A 17,349-nucleotide genomic window follows, 5' to 3' on the forward strand; every position below is an offset into this window, starting at 1 on the left:
AATCGGGGTAAAGATGGCATATGGGAACTTAGCGTGTTAGCCACTTGCGGATGAATTCGCAGAATTAATCCCGTTTCTCCTGAATTCTTTGAAAAAAGAAATGGAAAATCAGGTTGAAGACTGGATATAGCAACTTGGGATCTATTTCATCAGGGAGGATGGATTCTTAGATTTTACCCCACTTTCCTAGAATTTGTTGAAAAAAAAAATTGAAAATTGACAGATATCGTATGGGAACTTCGGGTATTATCCACTTGTGGCATGAATGCTCAGAATTTACCTCGTTTTTCTGAAATTCACTGATCAAATGGAAAGTTGGGGTGACTATGGCACATGGGAACCTAGGGTACTAGCCACTTGAGGCCGAATTCTCAAAATTCATCCCGTTTTCTAGAATTCATTGAAAGAAAAAAATGGAAAATCGGGTTAACGATTGGCTATGGCAACTTGGGATCTATTTAATTCGGAGGATAAACTCTTAGACTTCACCCCGTTTTTTGTCAAATTCACAAAAAAAAAACCATGGAAATTCGGGGTAAAGATAGCTTATGGGAACCTCGGATATTATTCACTTGTAACATGAAGGCTCAGAATTCACCCCGTTCTCCTCGAATTAGCTGATCAAATGGGAAATCGGGGTAAAGATGGTATATGGGAACTTATGGAAAATTGGCTATGGCAACTTGGGATCTATTAATTCGGAGGATAAACTCTTAGACTTCACCCCGTTTTTTGTCAAATTCACAAAAAAAAAACATGGAAATTCGGGGTAAAGATAGCTTATGGGAACCTCGGATATTATTCACTTGTAACATGAAGGCTCAGAATTCACCCCGTTCTCCTCGAATTAGCTGATCAAATGGGAAATCGGGGTAAAGATGGCATATGGGAACTTATGGAAAATTGGCTATGGCAACTTGGGATCTATTAATTCGGAGAATGAACTCTTAGATTTTACCCCGTTTTTGGTAAAATTCACTGAAAAAAAAGATGGAAATTCGGGCATATGGGAACCTCGGGTATTATTCACTTGTAACATGAAGGCTCAGAATTTACCCCATTTTTCTCCAATTCGCTCATCAAATGGAAAATCGGGGTAAAGATCATAATATGGGCCTGGGAACTTAGCGTGTTAGCCACTTGCGGATGAATTCGCAGAATTAATCCCGTTTCTCCAAAATTCATTGAAAAAAAATTGAAAATCGGGGTAAAGACAGGATATAGCAACTTGGGATCTATTTCATTTGGAGAATGGATTCTTAGATTTTACCCCTTTTTTCTATAATTTGTTGAAAAATGGAAAATTGGGGTAAAAGATATAATACGGGAACTTTGGGTATTATCCACTTATAGCCTGAATACTCAGAATTTACCTCGTTTTTCTAAAATTCATTGATCGAATGGAAAATCGGGGTGAAGATGGCATATGGGAACTTAGAGTATGAGCTACTTGTGGGCCGAATTCTCAAAATTCATTCCTTTTTTCTAGAATTATTGAAAAAAAAAATGGAAAATCGGGTTAAGGATTGGCTATGGCAACTTGGATCTATTAATTTGGAGAATGAACTCTTAGATTTTACCCCGTTTTTTGTCAAATTCACTGAAAAAAAAATGGAAATTCGGGCATATGGGAACCTTGGGTATTATTCACTTGTAACATGAAGGCGATTTACCCCATTTTTCTCGAATTCGCTGATCAAATGGGAAATCGGGGTAAAGATCATCATATGGGAGCTTAGCGTGTTGGCTACTTGCGGATGAATTCGTAGAATTAATCCCGTTTCTCCAGAATTCATTGAAAAAAAAGAATGGAAAATCGGGTTGAAGATGGCATATGGGAACTTAGAGTCTTATCCTCTTGTAGCGTGAATCCTCAGAATTTACTCCGTTTTTCCAGAATTTATTGAAAAAAGAAATGGAAAATCGGGTAAAGATTGAGTTAGTGGGAGCTTCGTTTTTCTACTCGTTGAAAAAAAATGGAAAATCGGGGTAAGGTAGATGAGATGTGGCAAGTCAATGGAATATATTCCACTTGGAGAATGAGTTACTAGAATTTTCTCTGTTTTTCTGTAATTCCTTGAAAAGAATTCCAAAATCAGAGCAAGATGGCATAAGGGAACTACCGGTATTATCCGCTTGTAGCACGAATTCTCAGAGTTTACCCCGTTTTTCTAGAATTAATTCATTAAAAATAAAGGAAAATCAGGAAAGATTTAACATGACAACGTAGGTTACATTCCACTTGCGGTATTAATTCTAAGAATTTACCCCTGTTCTCTAGAGTTCACTTAAAAATAAAAAAAATTGGAACAACATCGAAGCAAAGATGGCATTTGGGAACTTTGGGTATTATCCCCTTGTAGCATGAATTGTCAGAGTTTGTCCTGTTTTTCTGGAATTGATTCACCGAAAAAAAAGGAATTCGAAAATTGGGGTTAAGAATGGATATGACAACTTAGGATATACTTCGCTTACGGTATAAATTCTCATAACTTACCGTCCCCTTTTTTTCTGGAATTCTTTGAAATAAAAATAGAAGACCGGGTTCAAGATTGGATATGGAAACTTAGAATGTATTCTACTTAAGAGGTGAGTTTTCAGAATTAACCCCGTTTTTTCCGAATTTATTAGAAAAAACGGAAAATCAGGGATGTACAGACTGTTATAATTCAATCAGCGCGTTGGAATATATTTTTTTTATGACATGAATTGTTTTTTCTTTAGAATTCTCTGAAAATAATGAAAAGTCGGGTAAACATTACACATAACAAGTTGGAATATGTTTCATTTGCAGGATGAATTGTCCGATTTTACCCCATTTTTGGCATATCCCACATGTGGGATTAATTGTCAGATTTTACCTTATTTGTCTCTAATAAACGAAAAAAATGGAAAATTAGGGTAAAGATTTCAATATAGCAACTAAGGTTTTATTCCACTTGCGTGATGAATTGTCAGAACTTATCACGGCTTTCTCGGGACTCATTGAACAAATGGAAAATCGGGGTAACGATTGGACACGGCAAGTCATGATGTTAACCAATCGAATTTTCACGATTCCCGTTTTTCTTCAGTTAATTGAACAAATCGGGGTAAAGATTGGATATGGAAAAGTTATGATATTATCCACTTGTAGGATGAATTGTTATAATTAACCCCGTGTTTCTACAGTTGATCGAGAAAGTGGAAAGTTGCGGTGAAGATTGGATTTGGCATGTTAGGATATATTCTAATTGCTGGATAAATTGTCAGAATTTATTGCCTTTTTACGAGAATTTCCACATTCAGTGAAAAATGGAAAAAGGGGTTAAGAATGGATATGTCAAGTTTGGATGTATTGCACATGCAGAGTACGAGCTGTGAAATTGTTTTGATTTTCGAATGCAATCAAAACATGGAAATAGGGATAAACAGTTATATTGCAGTTGTAAGTTAGATCGCTGGAAGTGCACCCTTAATTCGCGTAAGAAAATTTTGGGTCGGGGGGTAGTTGACGGAAGGCTATCCCCGGGTGAAGTCAATAATTTTAGCCGGTACTTTGTAGGATCCCCTCCGCAAAGCCTTAGGATTATTCGACAAATATCACTTAGTTTGAGGAGATTATTTTGCTGGAAAAGAGAATGTAGCCTTCCCCATTAAATATTTATCCGTATGCAAGTTTTGGTGTTATGTTTCACCACTGTGATGTTCTGATTGTTGAAAAGGGTCTGCATATTATTCACACCCCTGGAATTTAAGTCAATTTAGCGTTAAAAAGTCTTCAGGCAATGGGAAATTTTCCCAGAAGTCGCTGTATACACAGATGCACGTATGTATGCCGACGATACTCACCTGACCTTTGCCACTAACAACATAGAAATGATCAATGATGTTATGAATCACGACCTATCCAATGTTAACACATGGCTCACTGCAAACAAATTGACTCTAAATTCATCTAAAACTGAATTCATGTTAATTGGATCGCGACAAAGGATAGGTACCTACGATACTTCCCCTAAACTAATCATAGGTGGTGACATAATTAAACAAGTTAGCTCAGTCAAATCTCTGGGTGTGCATATAGACGAAAACCTTTGATGGAATATGCACATTGAAAAAATAGCCAAGAAAATCGCATCGTGCATTGGAGCAATTAAACGTTTAGGCCCATTGTTAATCGAACCACGCTTGAGTCCTTTTTCAATGTCTTAGTTCAACCGTACTTTCATTACTGCAGCGAGGTCTGGGGGCATTGTAACAAGGGTCTTTCGAATAAGCTCCAAAAGTTGCAAAACCGGGCTGCCCGTATTCTGACCTTCTCCAGTTATGACACAAGCGCTGATCCTCTTTTTATGCAACTTAACTGGAGACGGTTAGATACTCAGCGACAAATACAAGTGGCCACCATGGTCTATAAATCTATACATGGTCTTACGCCCGACTATCTTGGTTCTCTTTTCACTAAATATGATCCTCCATATAATCTAAGGAACTCTGAAAACAAACTAGCTGTTTTATTGCCCCGCACCAATTTCCTGAAAAATAGCTTTAGCTATAACGGTGCGGTTATCTGGAATAGCTTGTCTTCTGAATTGCAGCAAGCAAAATCACTTCAATCTTTTCGAAATGGTTGTCGCAATTTCTTCGTCTGAATCGACAAAACGCACACGGCATCTATGTAAAGCAGAATTTCTTTATTTTTTTCTATTTCACTTTTAAATTTTAGATCATGTTTACATAGATTAAAGTAGATTGTAATTGTAATAATAGATTGTTTTCTTATTTTATCTGATAGATTTACCGTGTCTAAATAAAAAATAAAGTTAAAAAGTTATGCATGTGCATATTATTTTATCTGATAGATTTACCGTGTCTAAATAAAAATAAAGTTCAAAAGTTTAAAGTTCAAAAGTTATGCATGTGCATATATTGACGGCAAACTATTGATTTATCTTTGCTTGACAAGCAAAGTGAACGTCTTCGTAAGGCCCACGGGTACTATTCACCGCCAGATAAAGCATTGTAACAGAATAATTTAAGAGTTCATTGCAAAAGAAGCCCTTGGTAACTTAGGATAAACTACTGTCGTCCCATTCCAACGTGCTGCCTATTTACTTGTGGAACCGAAGGAGAACTTAACATGACATCAATAGTCACTTAGTAGGGCTTCACAAAAGAAAAATCTATGTAAGCAAAGGACAAATTTTAAGTTTCTCTTCCAAATATTTAATGTCTTCCGATGACATTGACGTACTAATATGGCTTTCCTATAAACAAGATCATTGAGCTCACTTAAAAATAAAAATAGAAACAATATACATTAAATTTATATCCCTGATAGAGTAGTTTTCCAAGAGATTATGATTTCACATATTTGAAAAAAAGTGGAATTACTGTGTGAAATAGATATATAGCTTGAATATTTTAAAAGGGATAACTTAAGTATAGGTATGTGTCGGGAAAATGATCTTCTCCCTTTCTTTGTTTCTCTCTTTTCGTTTGCTCCTCCCTTTTTCTTTGTTCTTCTCTTCCTCTTTCCAGCTGCTCTTCCTCTTTCCAGCTGCTCTTCCATAACTATTTCTTGTTCCAGCCAGTCCATGTTAATCACATGCTCTTCAAAACATAAGATATGGTTCACTTAGTAATATCAATATACGACATTTTACAAAGCTGTTTAGCCCTGAGCCTCTGCGGTTTAATACTTCCTTCAAAATCCGTAAACATGGCCGTCCAGTGATGGCCTTTGTCAAAAATATCACCACCAATGTTCATACTAGAGATACAATAACGTTCACCCTAGAATGTGCACATGAACCATTAGGGAGAGTGCTAATATTCTTTGATATGCCTGATACCTAAGTCACTGATTAATAATTTTTAAGTAATGTTATGGGTGAGAAAACAGTAGATTGATTGCTTCTCAGGGATGAAATGCACCAGTACTTAACTACGCCAGACACCCTCATCTGAAGTTGTGTGTAATTCACGGCAGCCTTGTTCACTGGTTTTATTTCATGATAGGCGATAAACCTCAAAGCAACTTCAAGAACTCCCTTAGAACATTCAATTTAAAAGGGACGATTTCCTGTTGAGTTGTTAGGTTAGCCAAAATTCTGTTCTGTTCTGAAAGTATGAGAAACCCTCTCAGGATGGCAGAGAGGAGATTAGTTTATCTCACCATGTGGTCCTCAATCTTGAGCCATGGTAGCCAACTCAGCAAAAATTGATCAACAATCCTATTTTAAAGAGAACGAGAGAATATTTGTGGTTACCAGTTTGCTCAGCTCCCAGGTATTCAGAGAAAAACATAAGAGGATATGCAGAGGCTAAAGCCACTGTGTATCAAAGTATTCACTTCATTATATAAAAGTAATGTAAATTTTTCGTTTTTAGGGCAGATTTATATGATATGACTTAATTGCATGGGACAAGCTCAAGGTTACTTCCCACTTTCACGGGTTTCCTTCGGGAAAAAAATTGTTTGCACACTACAGTAGTTTCACTAAAACCTTAGCAAACTATATATCAGAAGAAAGCTTCATAAATGTTTACGATAAAAATATGTCTCAAGCAACTTTTCTTTTAAGGATGCGTCAAGATCCAATAAGGCGTGAAATGACCGAAGGGTCTTCTATTGAATTTATTGGATATGGGATGCTGCAGCACGAGCTAATTCGCTGCACAGTCTTATTCACACTTATCACACAACACCTGTGCAAAGCATGTCAATTAAAAATAACAAATATGGAGAGTGCAGATTACTTTCAATAATTTATAGTGCAAGCAATTTGTTTCTTACCATCATTATTTTGTGTTTACTTTCCATTTACAGACTCAATTGCATGGCTGTAATAAAAATACAATTCAAAAAATTTTACCTATAGTTACTTCTTAAAGTAAGAAATCACAAGACTAAACAAAAAGTGTAGAAACTTAGACATACCTAGGCTAAAACTCTGATTCAAATATAAAAAACTACCCCCCTGCAAAAATAAAAATTATACCAGTCTTTGATATCATCCTGTTACTCTCCAATTTTTTTCACTTTTCTTTTCTTTTAATTTTGTAAACACATATCATGCTTCTTCTCAATGGCAAGAGCCTGAGTTTCCAAGAAAACCCAAATAACCAGAAAGAGTATTGGCAACAAAGATAACCAAATGAGCAGTGGTATAAAACTAGAGCTTGGAGCAATTAACCGATCTGAATGACTGCTACACCCCATTCTTTTTTCCCAGGTCTATGTAAACTACATTTTGAGCTAAGAATGCAATACCTTGCCAAACATCTACTAGAATGACTCTATTAAAAGTGTGCATGATCATCATCTCTTGCTGAGATAGCACTCTTCACTTCAATGTTTTTATTATTACACATATGGAGGTTTTGGTAAGATTGTGGAAAGGAGGGACAACATTTGAGCAGCTAGGAGGGACCAAAATGACAGTGTGGCAGCCATTTATTCCCACTTGGATAGCAAAGTCTGGGGAACTTTCCCCTTGAAATTTAAAAGTTTGGATGTACAGAAGGGTCCATTTTTGGTTGCTATTTCCCAAGTTGGCTAAAAATTATAGCTACTATGAGGGAGAGTATGTGAAGGCACAGTGGCCTCATGGTTAGTGCGCTCGACTCTGGATGGAGTGGTCCGGGTTCAAGCCCTGGCCGGGACATTGTGTTGTGTTCTTAGGGAAGACACTTTACTCTCACAGTGCCTCTCTCCACCCAGGTGTATAAATGGGTACCGGCAATTTAATGCTGGAGGGTAACCCTGCGATGAACTAACATCCCATCCAGGGGGAGGTAGAAATACTCCTAGTCACTTCACACTACAGAAACTGGAGTTAAGCTCCGGCCTAATGGGCCACTAGGCTCATGAACAGACTTTACTTACTTTACTATGAGGGAGAGTATTGACATTGAATGAATGAATAGAGTAGCTTTTACTTATCTGAATACACAACCATTATACATAGCAATGTTCTCTCTGTGATGTCTGTGTGGCCCTTGATTGATTTTTAGCTTTGCCTTGCTCAAAAAATGAAATTGTGCTGAGGACAACATTAGATTTTGGGATATGGTGCTGTGATTTCTAACACAGAATCTTTAATGCAATTACTGAGAGCAAAGGAGTTAATTACTGTATTTATCCATGTATAAGTTGACCCCCATTTTCAAGGTTGAAAATCAGATTTTTCATTATTTCTAGTAAAGAAAAATTCAGATCGACAGAAATTTCCCATATGGTTGATCTCTTATTTCTGAGAATGTATTGAAAACACAGTGAATTAAAAAAAACTGCAGAGCAAAATGTAACCATGTGCCGTGAAGTTTAGTAGCACTTGTTTACATCCCCACGATTCATGATTTAAGCATATACAACCACTTCGATTTACTGGAGAAGTAATTCACCATCTTTTGTAAATCGTTTTGAAAATGAAATCTTCATGCATTTAAATAACCTTTTGAAAGGAGATTTAGTTGACTGAAGGAACACCGAAGAGCTTCGATGGATCGCTTGATGAAAACACGGCCATCTTGGAAACTACACAATATTTAACATAGATGGTCCACGCACATAACAAACAAGACCGCACAAGAAAACAGCATTTGCCAGGTCACTAAGTTACTGTAATTATTCGCTGAAAATGAGAATTCAGCACCAAAGCTGTAAGGAAAATTGTCTGCTCTACAGATCAGAAAATACAATAGAAATCAGCCCCACTAGGTTTCTGTTTAAGCCACATAAAATATTATTTCAAACTTTTTCATCGATGAAGAACGCACTGAAAACTGACAAAACTTGAACACAATTAGAACTGGTTTTATGAACCTGGTTTTCCTAATGGACTTCAGGCAATTGTTATGCTAATTTATTGGATTACTTGGGTCAGGTCTTTATCTATGATCTGTGTAAAAGACGAGGGTGATTTTTTGGGCTAATTTTTCCGTCATAAAGAGTCGACCTATACACAGATAAATATGGTGATACTTCAACGATAAATGTAGAGCATGGCAATCAATGAAATAATCAGTGTCTAATCCTGAATTAGCTCTTTGTCAGTGACAAGTTTGCAAAATTAATATTGGAGAAGGGTACATTACTTCATACAACAGTTACTGTGAAACCATCATACTGAAAAATATGGCAACTGCTACACTCAACCAGACCTCTTTGTGCAAGAAAATCCTGGAACCACTCATAAAAACAAGCAGTAAAGGTCTGAAAAATTTAAACCTTGCATATGTTGTTGTTTTGTGAAATATTGCTTTCTACATGTGCCTTAGCCTATGAGTAATGGTAAAATGTACAGGTGCCATCTTTGTCTGTCAGTGGATTGAATCTATTGGGTGAACACCAGAAAAATAATAATATTTATACAATTAAAATGAGGGTTTAGTATAGGTATGCTGTGGTTCAGTTTCATCCTTAGTTTAATTCTTTTACTTTTAATAGAGGCCAAATTAATGGTGACACATCATCTCATCATAACTTACACTCTAGGAGCTACATTTTATCTTTCTTTACACAAAATGCATTTTCATTCATATCATTAACAAAACCAGAGGAAAATTATGCTTACACCAAGGACAAAAATTAATCACAACATTTACCTTAATTTCTATAACTAGTGCATACTTTTCCAAGAAAATGTTTACAATGGAGCTTACCACCTCATTGGCACTTTTTTTTACTTTGCTTTGCTGCTGGTTGTCATCCATGCCTGTATGTATGCAATTAAGTAAGGGTGAAAAGATTAGTATTTTCTTTGCAAAGATAGTTGCAGCGAGTGTCTCCCCTTATATATGGATCACCAAAGGCTCACAATGAAAGCCAACAAGACCAAGTTCATGCAAACACATGTAGGAGCAATAATTGCTAATAATAGGCAATAGTCTGTATTGAATTAAGTATTCAATTGTGCATGAATTAGTATTTATTTCATTTCAATATGTGAAACACATAGTTGAAAAAGTATGTAAAGTGTGGTAACATATAACATGCACATTATTATCATATTCCTTATGATTTAGTTCAAAGGGCTTTATTCTAAATAGATCAAAAGAAAGAAAGTGGCTTACGTCAGCCACTGATTTCAATGAAAAAGCACGTATTATTAAGTGAAGAGTAATTTTGCTGCAAATCTGTCCTCTTCTGGGCGAGCAAAGAGAATGATTTAATGCATTGTAACCCAACTGTTTCTTGCTGGAGAGCATGGGAGAGAGCACCCTATCCTTTATAAAAGACAACAGATCTTCATCATACGTGTCAACAGTTTGTGAGTTAACTTTCCAGGATATATGATGTTTGACATCAACCATACCGGTGGTTGAATTTTTGCGTAATCCCATACAATTACAATGAATACATGTCTTCAATTGTCTCCATATATAATAACCATCAATGTAGACACTACGAGATTGCTACACGTAGCATAACAAAAATTATAATGCGGCTGGAAGAAAATCATAAATTTTCGGTCATTGAAACACGGAGATCTGTCTCGTGTTTTAATTATGTATAATCTAGTTTTGCATGTCCCAAACAAAATAATAATAAAAAAAAAAAATTATCCCTCGACACAGAAGGATTCAATGAATCCAGGTTAGTAGTTCCACTCGGAAGCTTTATCTGTATTAACATCTGACAGTAGTTAGCCCGAAACTTGAACGCGATCTTTGAAGAATGGTTGTAATATTTTCATTTAACAAAAATACTAGCATGAAGTGCAACCGAAACCTTACCGTACTAGTTCCGATAGAAAAGCACAACTTCGATCACCAACGCACTCCAAACTAATAAGGGAATCGAAGCCACGAGGCAACGTCAAATTCTCGTCTTCTTAAGCTTTCCAACTATCGAAGAAAATTTCGCCAATAATTCGCACTTGAAAACGCAACCAGAATCTTAATCTATCACCAATCCGAAGTGTCCCAAACGACACCAAGGATAGCTCATGAAACAAGGATATCCCGTGAAATTCTTAACCTTCGAGCGCGGAAATCTTAACGATCTTCTTGCAATTCATATTTTTGCATTGCATCTCTCCCCTAGTTGGGAAGTGACAAACAAGAGACACGTTCACAACGCCTTTTGATTGGAAGAAATAAAACCACATTCTATTGGTTATTAGCTGTGAGGACATAACTGCAACGGAGGACACAACTGCAACGCTACAGACTGCTACTAGAGAGAAGCCTGGGCTATAGGTACCAGTACTTTGATTTCCGCGGAGGAGGCTCATTAATATTAAGTAGCTTAGTAACCACTCCAGAAGGTTGCCGCTTAGGCTGCAGGCTTGCATTTTGTAGCCAAGGAAATTTAGTCAAGTACAGCAACACTATCTCAGATGAAAGGCCCTTTCTGTAACCTCAGTGGTTCTCTTGTAAGACCAATCCTAAATGTTGATCTAAGAACTCACATATAACTGACTCGGTAATTTTACTAGGAATACTTAGCATTGTTAAGGGTCTATAATTACCACATTCCTCCTTCGCACCACTTTTATAGACAGTTGTGACTTTGCCAACTTTCCATCTACTTTCCATTCTGCTGATGTTGGCTATGCAGTGGCTGATCTCAGTATGGATAATCTTCATTTCCTTTGAGGTAATATTGTCGGGATCATGTGCTTTTCTAATGTTGACATTTTTTAATTTATGCAGAAAATGCCTGTCTTGGACGGGTATCTCATCAATAGTTGGAGTAACTCTATTAATAAAAGTTAAAGGTGAACCACTTGACAGTTGAAAATTTAGGGCAAGCTTCTCACCCATCGTAGCAAAGAAAAAGTTTAAAGCATCTGCTTTATCTTTATCCTCGTGAACTAACTCTACCATGCTCGTTTCACACAGGACCAATTTTCTTACCATTATTCTCTTTCCTGGAAATCTGCTTCACGATCTTCCAGAAATCGCAAGATCCCTTTACTACATTGCTTAACTGATCTTTTTAATACTCTGCTTCTGTCTTCCTCATGAGTCTACTAACTTTGTTCCTCAAAAGCATATATTTCTCCTTGTCTGCTGGTTTCCAGTTTTTTGGGACTTGCGTAGCTGTTTGTACCTCTGATTCATAAGTTTGCGTATAGCACCGTTTACCCATGGTAGTGACTTTTCTCGTACCCTTACTTTTCTCTGTGTTAAAAAATCTGCTCTAATGCCTTTGTACAGGGTTTCAGCCATCCAGTAATTGTCGTCAATATCATCAAATATGTTACAGGCATGCCAAGGAGATAAGGCTACTGTCTCATTAAATAATTTTCCGAAACAAAATAAACAACGCATTGAAGCGTAGGAGAGGGAATTTCTGCCCTTTATACATAAACTACAGCGTTGGAAATGTATCTTTCGTGCTCTCGAAACTTCCCACGCGCTTCATATCTCGATGAACGCACGCTGACGTATGAACCAATTGTTAAATTCATGCATTCGAACCCTAACTTACTAATTACCTGAAATCGCGTGCAGAAATGATAATGATCCACTCCAGGAGTTTCAATAACATTAGTTATAAGCAGCCACTGAAGGTTCAATAGGCGGCTGTGACCACTAATATCACTTTTTATTTTCATGAATGAAGTCCAAACAGACGGCGGTAGACCCGCCGGTAACCGGTTTTTATTGGAACCCCTGCAATCTGACATTAAATAAGCTCATTATTTTGGCAGCGAACTAGACGATAGGCAAGTTTATTTATGCCATGACAATTATGGTAGTCCAGAATTTGGAAGCCAGCCATTAGATTGAAGTGCGTTAGCAGTTGGAAAAATATTTTTTTTCATTCACAACTACAAAGTTCAGTGGCACACTGCGCATGGGAATAAAATTCTTGGAATGTGGTATGGAAAAGTTTTCCGGAAATTAAGTTGGCATGTACTTTGCGTTAGAGCATGATCCCAAAAGTAAATTCTCCTTTTTTTTTCTGTTAACAGTGGCAGGCACATCAGAACCTACTCAAAGAATTGTAATTTTCTATTTATACTGTATATTATTATAATTTTTAGAACCTTCTTGGTATATGTTATGAGTCTTGGGACCGTATTTTAGTCATTGTTATTCTTATTCTTAGTCACTGTTATTCCGGGGATCGTATTTTAGTCGTTGTTATTCTTATTTGTTATTAGTAACTCTAGTATATTGTCTTCGAAAAGCCTCCTTTGGGGAAAGTCAATAAAGTATGTATGTATAGACCACTTTCATAAATGGCTGCCGGATTAATATTCTTTTATTTAAATTTGAATTAGCCCTTCTGGCCTCGCTTGAGATAATGTATTCTTTTGAATTTTGTACTGGAGAACGAGGTAAGAAGGGCTAATTGAAATTTAAACAGAAGAAGATTAATCCGGCGGCCATTTATGAGAGTGGTCTATGCATGTATGTAAAAGAATTTCATGATAGCTTCAGCGAAACATGGCATGCCATCATGTGACGTGCAACACAGCTAAAGGATTCGTCTTTCAGTCTCGATTGTCTGAACCAATCATGTATCAATCGGAAAACTGACGTATTTCTCCTCCAATCAGACCGAAATGATGGTAAATATGGGAGTGGTGCCCTGTTCAAGTTGTCATTGACATCTCGCTTCCAGTGCCCGACGAACAACGAAGATATCTCAGTGGCCCTCAGTTGGTTAGGTAGGTCTTTGTCTCTGATTTTGCATCACTAGAGCGGTGTTATGGCATATCAGTAGAGTACAGAGGTTCCAAACGCATTCTTCATACTCTTCCATTTCATTTATGCTCAAAATGTTGAGAAAATAGGATTTATCAATAACACGATCGATATCTCGTGACTTCATCGTGCAGAAACTTCAACGAAAGCGATAAATGCGATGGAGGAAAATTCAATGATGAAGAGCACAAAAGAGGCAACTGAGTTTGGCGGAACATTTTTCAATTGTTCTTCATTCTTCTTCAGTGGGTTGTTTCTGTTGACTTTCCGCAAATAAGGGAGTGTGTCTGAGAAGTAAATGAAAAAGAAAGCTGTTCCTTTGTTCACTGATGGATTTGTCGTCAAGTCGAGAAATCTGTCCGGTCAGTGCTTCGGACGCTCTTCCACGGAGCTGTACAGGAGACTTCTGAAAGGCTAGGCTGTTTAACTAGATCTGTAGTGACAAACTTCTTGCATACTGCTAGGATAGGAATGTCAATATGTGATGCTCATCTGTTATGAAGATATGAATAAAAATGGTGAACTTGTTTTCATGTTGTTTTAATTTATCGTTTCATAGGAGCCAAAAAATTTACCCCTTGTGCTTGAGTGTGAAGTCCGTGACCCATGAGCACCCGTAAGTGTTTACCCATAAGCCCTTGAGGCAAGAAAAGAGGGCTAGAGAATAAAGAAAGCACGTGGTTTCAAAGTTTTTTCGGCGACCGAGTAACATGAGCAGTGGTCAAAGTAATCATCAGCAACTTTTCAGAAGGTAAGGATACCTCTTTGGGATTGTTTCATTGTCCTTGTAATACACATTTGGCTCAGCTTTACAGAAACTCTCTTTCTCCTCCTCCATTCTTTGCCTAAAATCGTGTGCTAGCTCCGTCCTCCGCACAAACTTCTACACTCGGAAGTTTTAAAGGACGAGGCCCTCTGAAGGGTTCTTGGGATATGGGTTATTTGGGTAAAAAATTATAGGGATAAACTTAAAGCATAAACTTTCCTCTTTCAAAATAAATTTCAAACTAGCTTTTCTTGATATTCGCACTTCACACAACCGACATCCAAAGTTTCATGACGGCAAATTTTGAATCCTTGTTGATCCTTGCAAACATTCTGGAGCATTAGGATTGAACTATAATACCCCAAAGTCTTTCGTTAACTTAAGATATCTGGGAAACAAAACTTTAAGAAATTATTAGAGACGATCTGAGACTTGATAGCTTTTGATGGACGTAGTGACAAAGAAGAAAAAATGTCCTTTAGTCGCGGCTTCTTTTCGAATCGGGAAATCGAAACTCTTCCGCAATCTTGGAATCAAAAATAAAAGGGATGAGTCTCCAATGAAACTGTGGTGTTGCGCCATTGAGGGGAGTTGCAACATAATTTGATTTATCATCTAGTTGACCAATTTACCACCAAGTGTCGGAAATAGCGCGTTGACTTTGTTAAGTCAGGATTGAGTGACAAACCCGTTCTAGAATTGCAGGATATAATTTTTCTATTGTAAGGGTAGAGCTTAATTTTCTCCATTCATTCGGGACTTAACTCAACACATGGATGTACTGTGAACTGTGACTTGTAGATTCTCTTCGTGATAAAAAGCGTGATCCAAATATACTGTAAGATTTGTCGTGGATCATCATTGCAAACGGGGGCATTCGCGACATATAGAGATTCTAAGCTGACGTTACAAACGTTAGCACTTCGTCAGAGTAAATGGAGGAATTGAGGGTTATGGGTTGTTTATAGGTAGAAAATTCGAGCAATGCTATTGATGGGAACGTGGTAACAAAGAAAACAAGTATAAATGAGTTGAATGAAAAGCGTTTGTTGATACCGTGAGGATTACGAGTGCTGAATTGAAATGTATTGAATAAGTTGCACTCACGGAAAAATGTTATACATCGGCGAAACAGGAATTAAGAGATGACTAGGCGACCGATTCTGAGAACACCTCAGTGACGTAGAGAAAGATGATAAAGACACTAATCTTCCTATTCAATATAAGTAAAGTACTCTGTATGTTAGTCTGCAGCCTTCAGTTTCCCTACATTTTGACAGCATGGAAAGCTGTAAGACTCTGGAACAAAAATTTACCCTTCTTGATGACCATGTTGGATTACCTTGGATTTGAAATGCTAATTGTCTGTTTATTTTTTTTTCCTTTTTCTTTAAGAGCCATGAATAAGAAAGAACGCTTTGCAGCTGAACCTATGGGATATAAAACAGTTAAAAAGCTCCCTGGCATCGGTCGTGCAATTGGGAAACGGCTGAACGACGACGGAATTTTTCGAGCTAAACAAGTTAAAGAAAAAGTGGGACATGAAGGGCCCGCATACCTTCAAAGATATGGAGCCAACGCTAGGCATCGTAGGAATGTTGACGAGGCTCTTAAAAATCAAGATGAAAACTACATGGAATGACGATCAAGAAATTTAGTCTGATTAACTTTCTCGCAACAAAATTTAATGTAGTCTAGTCTCTTGTATTCTAGAGAGTATACATTTTGATGCAAACACTTCGAATTTACTCCCTACTCATTCTTAGTTTAGGCTATCTAGCTAGCTAGATAGTTGGAAAGCTCCTTTTTGGAGTGGGATGGAGCGAATGCAATATTTGCAAATTGTTTTTTTTTTAAATCTCAAATATGTACACCATGCCAGGGATTTCATTAGAAGCCGGCAACTAGCGATAGAACTCTAACGGCTACTCACCACAACGGAGCCGACCAGGCGGTGTGCGCACTCTGATTGAGTTGCTTCATGGTCGTAAATCAAAAATTGAGTCATTTGCATCTTGACGCGTTGGAGTGAACTTCTCTGATGGCAGCGAGATAGCGTGAATGTAGGTGGATTTTAATGGGGATTCACTGTCTGTTCCCGTTCCTTCGAAAGTTGAAAAATTTGAAGGGCTTGCGCGACTCCGGTCATTCATCCGTGACAAATTCGTTCTTAGGAGGCAACTGACGTTATTGAGAAAAATTCGAAACTGCAATCTGCTTAAGAATCTCGACACAATTGGCAACAGTTACACTCGTAACCGATGGCGGGATGAATGATTTCAGAGTCAGAAATTATATTTCTAGACGCGAGTTATTTTAACAGGGAATTGACCCCTGACATGCAAACGCATATTAAAGAGACAGAGACCTTGGTAATGAACGAACTTTTTCCACCAAGCGTAAGTATGGGATTTGTAAAAGAAGCCCCACGCCTCTTAAAAACGAATTTGTCTCGCTCCACGTTTAGTAAAAACGTAGAGTTTCAAAATACCCTCCAAGAATAGAGGAAACCTAGATGAGGGTTTTGAGAAACATAACTCTGGAGTTATTTCTGCAGGAGAGAAGTATACGTACTGGTAGTCACTAAAACGAAGACCCCCAAAACGAAGACCCCCTACCAAAACGAAGATTCGCCGCTTTTTCTAATAAATACTCTGATTGTTTAACCCTTCAACGTGTGTTCAACTGCTTGAGCTCCTAGGGTTTCTCATCACAGTCTACACGTGACTTTGCCCTGAAAGGTTACATACACAAATCGTTTCACAACATCGGGTGTAATCCAGCTGTCAAGGAAACTCTCCTGACAAGTCCAAGCTTCAGACAATAAAATTTCTCGGGCAAAATCGGTCACATTTACTGACTTCTACGTTTTGCCGACGGATAATAGAAGATAAGACTCTGGTAAAAATTTTTACCAGCAGCAAAACCAT

The 17,349-nt window shown here is 37.5% G+C and overlaps 2 long non-coding RNA genes across 2 annotated transcripts; one reads left to right on the forward strand and one right to left on the reverse strand.

The window, feature by feature from the left end:
• Nucleotides 1–4,657: 4,657 nt before the first annotated feature.
• LOC148742035 (uncharacterized) lies at nucleotides 4,658–9,645 on the reverse strand. Its single transcript, XR_016002239.1, has 3 exons — nucleotides 6,782–9,645; nucleotides 6,161–6,218; nucleotides 4,658–5,595 (listed from the first exon to the last, which is right to left on the reverse strand). It is a non-coding gene; the product is annotated as an uncharacterized LOC148742035 (long non-coding RNA).
• A 3,630-nt stretch (nucleotides 9,646–13,275) lies between these two features.
• LOC148742036 (uncharacterized) lies at nucleotides 13,276–17,093 on the forward strand. The gene is made up of 3 exons (XR_016002246.1): nucleotides 13,276–13,616; nucleotides 14,213–14,404; nucleotides 15,815–17,093. It is a non-coding gene; the product is annotated as an uncharacterized LOC148742036 (long non-coding RNA).
• Nucleotides 17,094–17,349: the final 256 nt, after the last annotated feature.

The sequence above is a fragment of the Stylophora pistillata genome, chromosome 1 (assembly GCF_964205215.1).
Source record: "Stylophora pistillata chromosome 1, jaStyPist1.2, whole genome shotgun sequence".
In the NCBI taxonomy this organism is placed as follows: Eukaryota; Metazoa; Cnidaria; class Anthozoa; order Scleractinia; family Pocilloporidae; genus Stylophora; species Stylophora pistillata.